We start from the raw sequence: 7010 nt of genomic DNA on the forward strand, positions 1-7010 counted from the left end.
GAATACTCATTAGGTGGGCTGATGATGTCACATCTCCACTTACTCTTTTGTATTTTAATATATGAAATTAGGTTTTTTCCAATTTACTCCCTCCAAGAAGTAGTGAAATTGGATTGACAATTGATTTAATGCATTAGATTTTTATTGCTGCAACTTGTTTCATTATATTAAAGGGAGACATATTATTCACCCAAGTATGAAATAATGAAGAAAATATGATTTTATGTAATAACATAAGAAAACGGAAAGTGGAGATGTGACATCATCAGCCCACCTAATGAATATGAATTTTCACAAAATATTGCTAGCATTTAAGATTCAATAACTTTATTATTTGTTATCCGATTTTGATGGAATTATTGGCCTTTTGCTCAGTGAATTCTACTCATGTATTAGGATATAAATATTTTCAGCCCGGACCATCCCTTTAACGCCTGCAATTTGGATGGTGATACACATACGCTGAAAGTGGACATAGTGGTTTCGCATTCACGACGCGGCCTTCTCTTCAACGCACCCATTCCTTTGAAAATGCAAATAAAAACAAAATAAAGAGCCGAGAGGCTTTTGTCGAAAGTCGGTGGACCGGGACATCTGTTAGCTAGCAGATCATATGAGCATTTGGACTAGATGAACAATTGCAAATAATAGACCACTTCGTAGTTACTTCATGGACAATTTTGGTCAAATTACCTTTCATTTTTTTCATTGAGATAGGCAGATTTCAAAGTCAAATATTATGCAAGGATGCCTAGCTTATATAGCAGGATGAAGGAAGAAATTGAAAAGGGCCAGGTGACTAGAATAGAACACCGTTGACACTCTAAGAAGGTATTTGTTGCATTTCTACTTTGAATGCATATTATAGCATGTTGTACAATGTACTTGGCAAACTGTAATACCAAATACCAGTCGTTCGTGGACGCATTGTAGTTTGTGAATGTAAATGAAAACACAATTTAAAAGAATATATGAATGATCAAGACATCAAAGATGTGCTTATCTCATTAAATTTTAAACCACTATGTCACTTTATTACAAATGACCTTCCTCTGATCATGCGCAGAATCTTTTGATCACGCGCAGAAAGGAACTACGAGCTGGCTTGTGTCGTTGTTCAGAGTCACGATACCGACGTGCATTGTCTCGGCCAGTTCACCAACTTTCGACAAAATCCTCGGCTCAGCTCTGATATGACTTTCATTCTCAAAGGAATTGGTGCTTTGGTGATTTGGTGCATTGTGGTGGTTGGGAAAACTATAGAGTTTTGTCACCATGATGCACATGGTCTTTTGCCTGCACTTGTTTGTCTACACATAAGCCGGCTCTACTCGCCAATTCACGGGACACGAGTGACCTAACCTTTTCACAATAACATTTTTATCATTCTTAATTCGGTTCGTTAGCTACTTAAGGCATGGTCACACCGCCCAAGCGTTGTTGGAGCGGTCGTGGAGCGGTAGAGAAAGAGGGCCGAATTTCGCTCACAAAATTGGGGAAAAAATCGAAAACATAAATCGAAAAAAAAAACAAGTGGAATGCCTCTGGCCGTCTTACCTGCATCACGCGATTCAACATAGCAGCAGTGCTGACTTTGAAAACTACTATAACTCGCACAAGATGTTCAGTGATACTTGGTTACTCTTATTTCCACGTTTTATGAACTAGACCAATACAATTTACAGAGATAGGATTGTAATTCAACAATTACCCCCAATTGAGAGGAGCAATAAAAAGAAAGTTTCATTAAAATCGGTAATGAAAAAAGCAAGTCGCGGGAGTTTGAAAACTCTTGAAGTTTTTATGGTGATCCTCAAATTGGCAAACGTGCATCCAAATGGCCGATTTTGTGGACAACTCTCCATTTTTTAACACAAATCTTCAGATTTTCCTCATTATTTTTCAAATTGCATGTTGCCACATTCTGAGCACAACATATGTCATGGGAAAGTTTGATTCAAACCATATAGGTCAAGGTCAGGAGGAGATAATGTGAAATATGTATAAAATAAAGGGGGAAATCTGACAATTTGTGTGTTCAAAAACAAATTGAGAGTTGTCCACAAAATCAGCCATGTTGAAGCACATTGCCAATTTGAGGATCACCATAGAAAGTACAAGACTTTCTAAACGTCCACAACCTGCTTCTTCATAACCGATTTTGACGATTTTTTTTAAATTGTTCCTCTCATTTTACTCTTCAATAAGAGTGCTTCTCATATTGGGTTTTGGTTTCCTTTAAATGACTTTCAGACTCGGAGGATAATACCCAAATTTAATGTAAATATTCCAATAAATAATACAAAAAATTTCCAATAAATACCATGATATAATTGACACCACCGAGTAAAAAAAATGTACATCTCACAACCCCCAATTTAAAAAAAAGATCATGTCATGAACATTTTCATGATAAATGGCCTGAAAGAGTATGCTCGCCCAAATTATTTAATACCATATTCATGTGGAATGTGTTAACTCTTGGATGATCAGGGTCCCGTTGCAGAAAGAGTTGCAATCAATCGTAACTCTAAAAATCACGCGAAACTTGATTTTCAACCAATCAACAGCGCGCATTTTGGACTTGCGCTTGATTTTTTGACTTGCGTTTAAACGCAACTCTTTCTGCAATAGGCCCCAGGAGGTTTTCTTGGCAGTGATCAAGATGTCGTACAAGGTAAAACTTATATCCATTTAAAAACACCTTTTTAAAAATTTACATCAAAATAGTTAAATAGGCATTTTTTTAATATCAATTCTTAAGTTAATTTAACATTGAAAAGGGACTTTCAAATGTTCATTAAACTCATGTAGTATTGCAGTCGTGCCCTACTTTGGCGAAAATCAAAACTTACATCACGGCAAAGAAAACCTCCTGGCCATATTCACGCGTGAAGACATACCACATTAATATGGTATTCAATTATTTTGGAGAAGATACTCTTTCAAGACACATATGATCACTATGCGGTCATGGCTTATTTTTTCTTAAATGGGGTTAATGAGGTGTCATTATTTTTTTTAATCTGATGGTATGAATAATAATATATGATTTGTATAGCGCATGTATCTACCTTGTTAGGTGCTCAAGGTGCTCTTATGTTACCCCGGCTAAGCTAGTCTATCGATTTACCTCACCTGGGTCGAGTGTAGCACAGTGTGAATAAATTTCTTGCTGAAGGAAAACACGCCTTAGCAAAAAAAAAAGTCCAAGAGGGCCGCCAAAGATATCAAATTTGAACTCCGTTGGACACGATTTTGGGAAGGGAACATCAAGATTCATTAACTAGACACTTTAGGCAAATACCAAAACGTTGAGTGAAAAATATTTTGATGGTACATAGAAACCCCCTTATCCGACACGACTACAACGATGCAGTCATACATGGTATAGGTTCGTTGTTGAAAACTAGGCTGAAAACGTAGCCTATAGACTGCCCAGTGGGCAATCAATTTTTGCTGAAATCATTGATTTATCACCAGAGACATAATGAAGAGGAAAATATGTTGTTTGGAAGATTTAATATCATGCAAAATGCAGGAAACATCAATAAAGTAGGCATATCGTTCGCACACCTCAGCCATATGGTGAAAATAGGCCCAAAACGCACGATTTCTACGTGCGCACCATATTGGAAAGGGGGCTGAAATCACAGTCTATAATGTCTTTTTCAATTACTGTTATATATTTTCTTAAAGTAGAGATATAGATAAAGACAATGATATTATGCTTGAGAGGAAAAATATCAAATAAAGTACACTAAAAAAGAAAATAAATTTCTGAATCGATTTTTGACAATTTTTTATGCGAGAAATCTCCAAAACTAATGATATGCAAATTTCATTACGTAATTTGCATATGTAAACAATAATTTTCTGTTCGTGAAATTTTGCATATCTCTTTCGCACTACTTGAACAATATATTGTGAAAGTTTCATACAAAACACACATGATTTGGCTGAGATATTTTCCCTTGACTTCATGCTATGTGTAGGCCTACAATGTCTGCAAAATGGTAAAATAGGGCCATTTTGTAGTGACGTCATATATTACGTCATTTCGGAGGGAAGACCACGCAAAGAACCCGGCAGCAATGCATTTTTGTAAACTTCAGGGTCCATACCATCCAGCTATGGGGTCATTTGCTTGTCCGGCTTTCGGTTGAATAAACCTCCTGGGCTGCCGGACTATAACCCCCAGGAGGTTTTCTTGGCAGTGATCCAGATGTCGTACAAGGTAAAACTTATATCCATTTAAAAACACCTTTTCAATAATTTACATCAAAATAGTTAAATATGCATTTTTTATATCAATTCTTAAGTTAATTTAACATTGAAAAGGGACTTTCAAATGTTCATTAAACTCATGTAGTATTGCAGTCGTGCCCTATTGTGGCGAAAATCAAAATTTACATCACGGCAAAGAACACCTGACCATTCACGCGTGAAGACATACGAATATGGTATTCAATTATTTTGGAGAAAATACTCTTTCAAGACATAATTATATGATCACTATGCGTTCATGGCTTATTTTTTTCTTAAATGGGGTTAATGAGGTGTCATTATTTTTTTTAATCTGATGGTATGAATAATAATAATAATATATGATTTGTATAGCGCACGTATCCACCTTGCTCAAGGCGCTCCTATGTTACCCTGGCTAAGCTAGTCTACCGATTCTGGTGCACACAGCTTTCTTGAGGAATTTCTTCCTGCCAGTGCCCATTTACCTCACCTGGGTCGAGTGCAGCACAGTGTGGATAAATTTCTTGCTAAAGGAACACACACCATGGCTAGGATTCGAACCCACGACTCTCTGTTTGAAGGCGAGAGACTAGAACACGACGCACCCATATGAAGCAACATGATACAGATCTTGCCATAAATAAAAATGTATTAAATACATCATTTCTGAACGGGGCTTTCATTACGTAAAATAAAATTATCAAAAACTCGTAGCTGTCTTGTATTAGTAGTTATGTCGATAAGTGTTTATTTAATGACCACTGTCCAACTACTCCCAGGATTTTTTAGTACTTGGTTCATTTATCCCTATTCGTACACACGTTATATCATAAATGGCGTAATTTCCTTCAGCAAGAAACTGATCCACAATGTGCTGCACTCAACCCAGGTGAGGTAAATGGGTACCGGCAGGAAGTAATTCCTCAGAAGCTGTGTGCGCTTTGAACGCCTAGCTTAGCCGGGTAATATACATGTAGGAGCGCCTTGAGCACCTAACAAGGTGGATATGTGGGCAATATAAATACCCTATATTATTATTATTATAAATATATGTGTAGTGAAAACATTTTGTACAATAGACAATAAGGAATTTAATATAGGATATTCTCTGCATACGAAAATAAATTAATGCCTTACCCCGATTTTATGAAAACTTCATTATTATTATTTTTTTTAATGTTATATCAAAATTTATCATAAACTTTGATTTTGGTAATCAAAATGTCAAAATTGGTTGGGGGTGGAAGAAAGGAAAAGAAAAAAAAAATAACATTGGGGAAACAAAAGTAGAAAGCTAAAATTGCGATATTGCATGGAAAATGTTTTGGATTTTTAAGTCGAAATGTGTAATTTTTCTGTGAATCGGCAAAATGTCATTTCTTTTTATTTCATGTAGAAGCATAATCTATGTTTTGGCTGAATGTATTCAGCCAATTAAAGGGGAAGTTCACCGTGAAGAAATCTTTGTTGTAAAAATAGCAGAAAAAATAGTAAAAAATATTGGTGAAGGTTTGAGGAAAATCCGTTAAAGAGTAAGAAAGTTATTAGAGTTCAAAATTTTGGATTTGTGACGTCATAAACGAGCAGCTGTCCCATGTGTTATAGAATATAAAATGTATGAATTTCAAATTTTGTATGGTTCCTGATGACTTAATTTTGTTTTCTTTTCATGATCGGGTGTGAAATGATTTGTCTATTGATATACAAAAGTTACAGTGAAAACCATTTTCAATTTTTTTGAGAAACTGACATTTCATTGATTTTTTACCATTCGCTAGTGTAGGAATTCTGCTCGCATATGACGTCACAAATCAAATAATTGACATTCTAATAACTTTTTAATTATTTGATGAATTTTTCTCAAACCTTCGGCAATATTTTTTATTATTTTTTCTGCTAATTTTACAATAAACTTTTTGTCAGGGTGAACTTCCCCTTTAAATCTATATAGTTGCCATATTTCAGTATATTGGCGATAAAGCCCGCAAGTGACTTTCCCGTAATGGGATTCACAAGGAAAAGAACCCGGGAAATCCCAAAACACATATAAAGGGTCAATATTCTTTTCATGGCAATGATATATTCTCGGAAACTCAACGCCTCTAAAGTAGACGAAGGCCCTTATTCTGTGATATAACCTTTGGAAACATCCGGCTTGAGTGTGTAATAGAAAAAAAAATATCTGGAATAGTTAAATCATAGAGCTATTAATAGCTCCATGGTTAAATGGAATTCTTTTATACTCGTCACGCTCTGTAATGAGATTTCTACAAAGTCACGGATCAGTGATAAATGTTATGGGGCTCAAAGGTCCCCTTTTGAATTCTTTATTTTCTAATGAATAAATCTTGGTGGGGGAGATCGGGGTGATAATTTATTTTTGGCTAGCCTGGGCGGAGGAAATGGGATGAAAATGAATGTTACACAGCAAAAACTGTGGTGTTAACCGGTGTATATAGAGGACCACACAAGTTCATTTAAACCGGAGTTAAATTGGCGGTGTTATAGTTTAACACCTATCCTATAGGTGTTATTACAACACCTTTTGTTGTTACATTTACACTCTTTGGTGTTATGTTTAATCTCTAGGGTGTAATTTTAACACCTCAGGTTGTGGTCCTCCATTAACACCAATTGGTGTCAGTTTTAACACCGAAGTTTTTACAGTGTAGTGCATGTGATAGTGTGAAACAGTGTTCGTGTGGGTGTGCAATGTGCAGGGGTGAAGGGCGACGGGGGGGGGGGCAGGCTGGGTGTGAGTG

The sequence above is a fragment of the Lytechinus variegatus genome, chromosome 6 (genome assembly GCF_018143015.1).
Source record: "Lytechinus variegatus isolate NC3 chromosome 6, Lvar_3.0, whole genome shotgun sequence".
Taxonomy (NCBI): Eukaryota; Metazoa; Echinodermata; class Echinoidea; order Temnopleuroida; family Toxopneustidae; genus Lytechinus; species Lytechinus variegatus.